Raw genomic sequence first — 10764 nt, 5'->3', positions numbered from 1 at the left:
GAGAAATGTTCAACTGTTACTTCATTTTATGAGGTCTCTAAGGCAGGCAGAGGAAAGAAGAGAGAGCTAGACTGCAGCCTGGGGCTGTTCGAGTGACTGTGTTTTTTTATATCATCAAGAGCAAACGTTAATATTCTATAAAATTTAAGAGTTGGGGCTGTATACACTTTTTCTAATGTTGTATTTAATGACCATTTTTTATATGACAATCACTGTTTTTCCTTTCCTTGCCTCTGAGCAGAGAAACTGCTATGTTATTTGGGGGGATCTGATCATGTAGGGTCTTTACGCCAATAGTTTTCCAGGATGTACCCATGATAGACCATAGCATATGCAAGTGCATATGTTTGTAGTGAATGTCTGATGCACTATTTTAGCTGTATGTTGCTTAATTTTCAAGTTATGTACGAAGCCTAGAAAATGGAATTGCTGTAGCCATGACTGGGTATTTCCATTTGTATGGCAAATGGCTTTCCTCTTTGTTTTATATATCTGTATATTGCTTTTTTCTTTTACAATCAATTTGTGTTAAATTCTCTTATGGACTTTGTGTAATGGAGGTACCTCTAAATTTATATTCCAAGGCATTGATGTTTCCTTAAATTTTCATGAAGGTCTTTTGCGTAAGTATGGATATTTATTTCTTTGTAAGCTCAAAACCATACAGGAGAGTAAAAAATATTAAATAAATATAGCAAAATTAACCAGTGGAATAATACAGGCAGATCTGAGCCTATTAGAAATTTCAGAATGTAATTTCAGATGGAAACAGTTAACCCTAAGCTCATGAAATGTGAGGTTCAACACAGAAAATAAACAAAACCTTGCAGGCAACCTGTCAAAAGGCAATTATGCAATAGAAATAATTTGATGTCTGTCTGCAAAGCCTCTGCTTTTTTGGCCCCTAGTATGGGTAGCACACCTTGTGTAGAGCAGTAGGGGATTGAGCACATGGACTCATTGTTTTGTCGTTTGCACCTTCCTTCCCCAAATTCCTGGAATTTGTGGTTACCCAAGCAACCCCAAGAGCTCCAAAATCCTGCCCTTTTCCATGTGTGATGATGTCTGCATGGTCTGGAGTCTGGAGTGGTCTTAGCCCTGAAGAGTCATGGTGCTTGGACCTGCAAAAAAGACAGAAAGACAGTAAGGACTGAAACTTGGGGACTTTAATACTAGGATTTCATGAAATCAGATCACAAGGAACATTTCAGCCATGGTAATTTATGGAGTACAAGTTTGGAACCACTTTAACAATGCTATCCTGCTTCTACTCATCCTGTACGCCTGAACGTTTTCTATTGAACTAAAGACTGTGTTGCCGGATAACTGTAGCACTAAAAACTGTGGCACATTAAACAGACCTACACATCTGAGGCTGAGCTTTTACACGAAGGTATAAATGAGCAGCTGCACCCACTTGCTCTCACCACTTTTAGAAAATGATCGTCTTTACTTGTGAGGTGCTTATTCTTGTAAAATTGTAACAGTGGTTGTATAATGCAGGAAGGGCTTGGTTGCTGAAATTTATTCTACTTTCTGGTAGGAATGCATGTAGCTTAGGGAGGATCAGCAGGGTAGGGAAAGGAAAACAAGCACAGGAAATCACTTACCTGTTTTCTTCTCTTAGCTAAGACTAACTGTACGATACAGAAAATAATATCCTTCATGAAAATATTGATTAACTCTCTCACCCCTTTTTGCATCAAAACTTTTTGTACAGAAATAACAAGCAGCTTATGTGAAAGCAGGAAACTTGACTCTATCATGTTGAAGGTACTTTCCCATTCCTATACTTCATCCTCCTCTGGGTCCAAGGAAATCCAAGGAAAAGCTATGGCCTAAAGGCAGATCCTTGAGCAGTTCTTTTAATCAGATTTTTTTCTTCTTTGTTGATCTTTTGCACTTAAAAGTAGTTATATTATTCAAGTCATGTAAGGCAAATCTTATATTTGAAATCCAAGAAGACGCTGATGCAGTCAAAGTGCAAGCCACTTTGTAGATTTCAGCAAAAATACCATCTGGACCATATGCTTTGCTGTTTTTCACAGTTGCTATTGCATCATCAGATATGGCTGAGAGTTCCTCCAAGGTAGCAGTAGTATCCTAGCGAGATTTAATCCAATATGTCTTTGTTGACAACTATGTTGACACTAATCAGATCTTGAAAGTGTGTGACCTAGTACAGGGAAGTTATGATTTCCCAGTCTCAGATACATTTCCACCTCTGCTTGTAACTGGTACTGTCATATCCTTTGTTGTCCTATAAACTGCCTTCAGAGAAGCCTAAAATAAGTGTGTGGTATTGGTACATATGAATGCAATGACACTGGTGCACTCCTCTAGATCTTTCATCTCATACAACTTCATCTGGATTCATTGGCAAATTGACTTTAATTCAGACTGTCATCAGGTAAGGCTAGCCAAGACAACACAGTCTGAGGAGTGCTCTTTTCCCCTTTGAGCAGAAGCCGACTGGCCTTACTACTGCTTCCAAATCATCCAGGATGCTTCCATTTCATACAGTAAAACCAACCCCAGTTAAATGACAATGCTCAGCTGAGCACCTTCTTCAAAGAAGGTACATCCTGCATGACTTGGCACAATCATCCTCACTAGCTAGCTTTATTCAGTGCAGCTATGGCAGTTCCCCTTCAGTGTTACTTTTCATTCTGAAAGGTTGTTTCCTAAATTTTTTCCTCTATGTATAGAAATTCCAAATGGTAACCATAATTGACTGCCATAATGCTGTTTTTTGACCGCATGAAGGAGGAGACACAGCATGTGGTGTGTTGTAGGAAAGCAATTTTTAATTCTTTCCCTTTTTGGAGGTTTGCTCAGTAGTCCTAAGTGACAATACTAAGTTTTTTGAAAGGTCACAAAACAGCTGCTGTCTTTCTGGTGAGTACCCTGTATTCTGGGCTGCCTGTATGCAGCTTTATCCTCCCCTTATCACCCTTCTCCCCCTCCACTCATCCATTTCTACAAGATTTCTCCCCAACATTGGCAATTGCAGCACATCAGTGCCACTGAAAGAATTATGATGGCATATGCAACACCGTCGTGGACCTTTTTGTGGGTCTGTACACCATTGTGCTAAGTGCCTCAGGTGCTGTGAACTTGCATAGATTTTTTCACCATTTTCATAATCAACAATTTGCCTGCTAAAGTCACACTTACTCAAAAATGTGTCAGCTGGGTGTTCTAATGAAGCCACCCACGTAGTTTAACTGGTCAGCCAAGTCTGTTTCCCAGGAAGTTGCTGACACACAAAATCATGACTATTAGAAGTCATGTACTAGATAGTGAAATGAAATGTGGAAATCAGCTTTGGTAAGCCACAAGACAAGGAAGATGAAACTGTTCTCAGTGCTGGTAATCTATTTCCCAGAAGCGTCCCTGATTTATTTCAGGTGACCAGGACTGTTTCTTCTCTGAATTCTGAGAATGGGGTGCAATTAAAAATCGTGTGGTCTGAACTCAATATGAGTTCCATTCTTTGAAGAATATTCATGTCAAAACAAAGGTGTGAAAGAGCTTATATCTTCCTGCCAGTCCAATATAGAAAGAGGCTTAGAATTTAAAGGCAAAGTAGCCTATGGGAAGTTTTGATATTAAATAGGCTGTAGATGCATATCATTTACTTGCAGTTGGCATCTGCAGACAATCTGCTGACAACAGCAGACAATTTTGTACACATTGTACTGTTATTTGTACATTTTGAAAGACTTTACAGTGAGCTGTGTTCTCAGACCAGTTCTGTGTAGTATATCAATGCTGGGAGAATACTAATCCGATCAGAATCTTTAAGAGGATTGAGTAATGCGAATGCCTACTGAATAGAAATTCTCAGAGCTGCATGTGTGAGAAATACCATAAAACACAAGGTGAAATATGAAAATAATAGATCCTTACTGAACTTTGATTTCTGAATTGAAAGGTCCATTTTGTGAGATATATATCTTAAAAATTCAAAATACAATTTCAGGCTGGAAACCAGAAGTAAATTCTATAGTCATTCTTCAGTTTCCTCCATTTTCTACTTCTTCTAAAAAAGTGTATGGCTTGTATAGATATGAAGAAGAATAAACGAAGTTATGGCAACATCACAGAAGCAGTTTACTCCCCCGACTTTGTAGAGGGTCTGAAACATAACTGACATTAAACTTTTCATTTTTTTTAATGCATATTTACTCGGATGCCCAAAGAGAACATTTTAAAATGCTAAAAACATGAAAAGCCAGGAGCAATGATCCTTTTCTGCATTTGCTTATTCTGATTGAAAATGTTGCCACCCCGCTGCTTGTACTTGGAGTTTATTAGCACTTTCTTCTGATGGCAGAAGCTAGCCCACTTCACTTTGCCTAAAGCTGTCTTTTCCACAGAAAAGGCTGTTGCAAAAGTAAGCTCTGTCACAGGTGTGTTTTCGTATTTTTCAGGGAGCGTGGTAGGATGACACTCTAATATCTTTAGTTAGCCTGGCTGTCTGCAACGCAACTGCAAACAAAGTAATATTCATCCTGAGTAAGTAGATGTGATATCACTGTGAAAATCTGCATCATTGATTTCCAGAATATAAGGGCATATAGAAGATTTTCATAGAAAGGAATAGAGTGGCGTGCAGACAGTATATATTTCAATACAAGGCCTTCCACATGGTAGGTTTAGCCAGCGATGTTCTTCACTCGGGGGACTGAGTTTTTCAATAACTTCCTGACAGCTGTTAGAGAAGTGACTGAGAAAAGTGGTCAGCCAGCTCTGAACTGCTTTCCCTTTGCACAGCACCTCAGCCCCAATCTGCTGAGGACCTTCTGCAGCATGCCTTGACCTGAGCAGGAGATGAAGCGCCACCCAAATTGAACTGTTTGAGAGATACCATACCTGAAGTAGTGATACTGGTAGCTTGTGTCAATGGGTGAGGCATTGCATCAGCAACTCCATGGATCAAAACATCAGAAAAGTGATATGAAAGCATCTTTGCTTTTCTTTTTCACAGTCCATACTGAAAACAGTTTGGCTAGATCTATAGGTCTGGTCTTACAGTTTACTTTGAGTCTATATGCCAGTGAAAAAGTTGAACTGCTCTGAACTTCATGGGATGGCTAGCAGCTGTTATTGCAAGCTATTTAAAAGCTTTTGCGCTCCTGACTGTAGTTAGTTAAGAGAACACCATCAGCAAAGAGAAACCACTAATTTAGACTTAAACATTGGCTGAGTAAATACAGTCTTAACCATACATGGTACCCATAAATGAGCTTTCCTTTTTGAATTTCAGTGAATGTAATTTATTTTTAAATCACCAATATTTCACTGCCAGGTTTTCCAATACCAGATTTTCCAATACCGGATTTTCCAATACTGGATTTTCCATTGCCAGTTAGTGAAGCATCTTACTAAGAAAAGAGAACTAAAGAATGAAGCAGGTGAGTTTATTTTCATTTTTCCATGAATGAAGTCACTGTTGACTACTGATGAATGCAACATGCCCCTTCCCTCCCTAAAACAGAGCAAAATAACATTGGATTCAAACAAACAACCTGAAAAGTTAAGTGTGTGTGTGTGTGCGTGCGCGCATGTGAGAGAGAACGCGCACGAGAGAGAGAGACCCTGTTATATGTTTCTGGGATAAGAAAAAGAAGAATGAAGTGGATGACAGGAAATGTAGATGAAACCAAACTATGATGACATTCTTATTTCCAATTGGTTTTTGCAGCCTTTAAAATCCAAAAATCAGTATGTAAATGGAAGAACAGGAAAAGCTCCAAAACATTCTCTCTGAAGTCAGTAACTTGTTTTCTTATACGTGAGTAAGACACCTAATACCATACTGACAAAAGTAAGGTAGCAATGTTAATACGTTACCCAAGAAGGAGAGAATGAGTGAGCAGATAATAGTGTAAGGACAGAAAGATTAGTTCTGAGACAGAGATTTGAGATCACTTTACTATTTATTGTTGTTTGTTGTCCAGACATATTTTACCCTTAAAAATCTGAAGGTCCGTTGCCCAGTAACTCAGCCTCTTGTCCCTTTCCTGGGAATGTGGAAGCTGTCATTTGGTGGCAGCTTGAAATAGAAATATATAACAAAATAGATTTCACACTTACTTACTATTAGTTACTCCTAGACATGAATTTAAACAAACCAATGAAAATTTTGTCAGAACAAAGCCTAATTATTTTCCCAGTACATTAAAAAAACTATTTTGAGGTTATTTCATTGATTTATGAAATATTTGCAAACCCTGACAGGTTTCAGTATTACTTTGAAACTACATCCAATTCTGCGAAAGGTTTACAGATCTGCTAGGATCACCCAGTCCAATTTGCAATTTTTCATGAGAATTAGAGAGAGGGCTCAGCTGTAAACTTTGGATCCGAGATTAGGGTTCATATACATCATTCTTGTTTACACCAATCAGTGGCAAAAATGACAGATTTGTGTAAATAGTTTTCTATAGCTTTAAGATAAAGCTAGATGAAGGTCCGTTGTTTTTAGGAAAAAGTTTTACTCTGCAATTTAATGCTTATTTGAATGTGAAAATTTAACAGGAGAATCTGACAAAATCAACTGAGTATTTATTACCTTGTGACATGGCACTTAGCAGGTCTGAACAGTCCAGTCATTTGTGTTCAGCCTCAGTCCATCTCTGTGCAGAACACGAGGTGTTTCTGGGTGGTGAACTATGGCTTTCAATCCTAGCTCTTGTCCTGTGGGCAGCCCACAGAGCTCCTGTGCTACCTCTCCTTGGTCACTGCTCAACATGTAGCAGTCCCTTTGCACGTCCTGAATTATTCTTCCGAATCCATGAACTTATTTGTGAAATCTTGTTTATAACTGCGGTAGACAGTTCTTCCACTGAGGAAAAGAGGAGCTGATCTCCTTCTTTGCTTACACTCCCTCTCCTGAGAAGCAACATTCATGTTAAAATACAGAGCTTAGTGTTGGCCTAATATAAAATAAAACTTAGAAAGTCCCTTACAGGATATCTGGTTGAACGTAATCTTCAGTTTCTTCACTTTATGCATTCAGCAAACAAAAATATGTCACTGTATGTAATAATAAAAACAAAATACCTCACATGGCATTTTTTTGGCTGGAAAGAAAGGCGGGGAGTTGCCACACTCTGTGTTACATTTTTACCTACAGTGAAAGTGAAAGGGATGTGCTTGGTTTTATTAAGTGCTAGTGATTTGGTTGATTTACATTTAGCATGCAGATGGCATCAATAAACTCTTCAGAGAACCCAGTGGAATTACTCACATACATAAAATATCTCAAGTGTATGAACATTTGCACGATTACAGTTAATACCATGGTATACACTACACTTTCTCACAAACCGTATTTTCTAAAATGTCGTTTGGCTGTGCTTAGAGCTAAGGCTGGATCCTCTTTTTTACCACAGTTATCACTTAACATTTGTTCTTAGGTACTCCTTTCTTTTTGTTACTGTTTCTCTACTCTGTAGTTCAATTTCATAGACTGATTTCCCACCTTTGTTGTTGGAAGTTTCTCTCTTTGAGAACTCTCTGCCTCTGAGAATTCTTTTCTAATTCATGCTGCACTTACTGTAGAGTTCCTATAGTAGAAGTACTTGGTCAGCCCAGATTATGTGTATTTATGTGCTGCTTGAAACATTGCTGACTAGAGGAAAGAGCCTACCTGTTTTCATCTGGACCAGCGCTTATTCAGTGTACCAATATGGTAAAAATGTGTTGTGTTCTAACAAGATGTAACTTTTAAATCCAGATATCCATTGAAAAATTCACAGCTTGCTTTGTTTTTTTTTTTTCATTTTTTATATAGGTGATGATCTGTTGACATTTTTACTGTGATATATATATTGTCTACCTAAATCCTCTCTTACATTTAGGATCTGATCTTTATTACATGCAGTGTAAGCATACTTTCCCAGTTCTGGGTAATGTATGTAATTTAGCTTTTGGCTACATGAACAGGTTTATATGAAGTTGGAAATGTTGCATTAAGTCTGGATATAACAGTTTGATGCAAGTGCATGCAAAAAGCCACTTGTTATTTCAACACAATTCATTATTTCCATATAATAGGTTTTGCTGTTTAATACCCAAACAACAGACATCTCACAGTCTTGTGTGGGGCAGTCTTATCCTAGAAACTGTGGGGCAATTGCCACACTGTGGTTGGTGTTTGGACTGGGAGGCATCTAATATTGCTCACATGTAGGACAGGCATTATCTGTTATATCACAGTTTAGGAACACAAGGAGTCTCTAAAAAGATGAGAGAAAAGAAGCCTAAGATGAACCTATCCAGAATATGATCCAAGAGATATTACTGCTGAGGCACCTTTACTTTGTAGATTACTATTTTGGCGCTGGAGAAAAGCTATGCAGGTCTGAGATTCCCACACTGCAGCAGTTACTGGCAAAACCCTCCCTTTCTCTGCCTGAACCAAGTCATGGCATCTCCTCTGTGTAAAAATCCCACCTGACCACGTGTCAGGTATCTTATCAGCTCTGCAGCTTGGGTATAGAGAATGACATGAAGCTAAAATTTTCAGGATCTGTTCTGCCAGAAAGCTAACTGATTGCTGCGTTCTGCACAGCTTCCTCAAGGCAGGGGCTGTGCATTGGGCCAAGTGAAGTCATCGAGGCAAACAACAGAATTTCTGTCTATTGCAAACTTCTTTAGAGGAGAAATCTCTACCCTTCTGACCATGGCTTCATGCAGATTATCTCCTGTATCTTCCAAAAAGTGCTGGTCTTTTGCTAAGATTTAGTCCCCAGAGGAATAGGAAGCAATTTGCCTAATGACCAACTCGTTAGTGACTTTGATTAGCTTACAAGCCACTTTTAAATCCTTTGCTTGGGCAGTGCTGTACTGAGCCATGCTGGTGACCAGCTGCCACTTCCTTGCAATATTCTTAAATACTTCTTGGTAATAAAGACTTGCAGTGAGATTTGATACAAGTTCACCACATTGTGCAATGTCAATTGCAGAAATCATGAGAAAGTAGTTTGTAAGACTGATGGAGAGTATTTGCAAAAAGGTACAAAGATGAGAAGTCAGGATGACAACACAGACTAGCACATAAGCAGGGAAATAACATCTGGAGCTGTGAAGACCAGACAAGTAAACAGAAGGTAATGGGGCCTTTAGAACATCATGGAGTACAGCTGGTGAGCCAGTACATTAGACTGGAATGAGAAGGCATGTACACAAATATTTCCCTAAAGTTGCTGGACTTAACTATGAGCAAAAATAAAATGCCCTTATTGACATCAGATTTCCATTGCGTGGCGCTTTAGCATGTGGATGTAATTTTTTTGAATCATGACAGATAGCTTTAATCTGGAAACTAAGCTTATTTATGTAGTCAAGCCCATTCATTTTTGCATAGCAGGTTACTTAAATACTGTGTATTTCAAAGTGTATCAAAATGTGTATTTCAGTGTCAGCAATAGCCAGAAATCAGCAGACATGCAGGCAGTCTTTTTCTACTGCACTGACAGGTCACGAAGTTTGCATTGTTGTTACTTGTATTATTCACTCATTAGAAATGAGTGGCAAATGATCAGTTCTGTAATACAATGAAGGGCTCTAGCCTCACCTCACTGAAGGACCAAGTGTTATTTTCATTTAACTTTCACAGAATAGCTGAAGTGAATCAGAATGACGCGCAGTTCTTCTGGGTCTTGTTCAGTACTGAGTGGGGACAGAAACAAGTATGTCAAAAATGACTGCAAGTAGATTTTCAGACAGAGCTGAAAATCTGACATCAAAATTAAAAGGTTGATTTACAAGATAATCATTGTATCTACTTCTGATGTAACCATTCTATCTCGGTTGGTGAATGTCTTTCATGCACTACTTCTTCAGCCAGAATATTAATAGAATTTGGCAATTAACTACAAAGGAGAAGAAAGTCTTGATAGGGAAGGATATGTGCCATTTTTCCTTCTGTGTTGACATTTGTGGTGCTTCAGTAATAATAATAATAATAATAATAATAAATTTGAGCAAACATCATAAGCCATAGACAAACAGGATGCATTTCTTCCTGTGCACAGAGTCAACAGTGTGCTGTGACACATAAGCTTTCAAAGCAGGATTCAGACGTGTGATATATAGGCTTTGCACTGTCCTTTGCCCAGGAATGAGTATCAAAAACTGTGTAGAGATACCTGAATGAACGGTTTACACTTATTGAAATTACTGACTGTTCTTTTTTCAGCTTGCATTTGTGTTTACTAATATGATTCAAAAGTACCATCAAATCTAGAAACACATATTTGTCTGCCATATTCAGGTATATTCAAACAAAAGAAACAGAGGACAGCTGAATAAAAAATTTTTTTTTTAGTTTCTAAAAGCCTTCCCAGGAATATGTGGGGATTGCTTTAATCAGAAGAACAGATACACTCAATAATTGTTGACAATGGTACCAGTAATGACAGAAATGGGAGACAAGATTATACTGACGTCTTTTCTACCCTATATGTTAATGTCAGAGTCATGAGTAATCAAATGGCTACATTAACTATCTAATCTGTTCCCTGTATTTGTATTGCCTGAAATGTATTTATAATGCCTCAATTGCCACAGGATCTGTGAACATTTGCTTTAGGAACTGCTCCTACACATTCTGTATGTGCAAGCAGGCCTTACTGGTATGCGTCACTCCACTGATTTCAGCAGAACTGTAGCAGAGAGGGGCAGGTTTATGCAGCAGTGTGACTCTGTGTGAGATGTTGGAGCTTGTCCAGGGACTGAGTGTATACTATG

This window comes from Dromaius novaehollandiae, chromosome 2, assembly GCF_036370855.1.
Source record: "Dromaius novaehollandiae isolate bDroNov1 chromosome 2, bDroNov1.hap1, whole genome shotgun sequence".
Taxonomy (NCBI): Eukaryota; Metazoa; Chordata; class Aves; order Casuariiformes; family Dromaiidae; genus Dromaius; species Dromaius novaehollandiae.
This window is presented reverse-complemented; position numbering follows the sequence as displayed.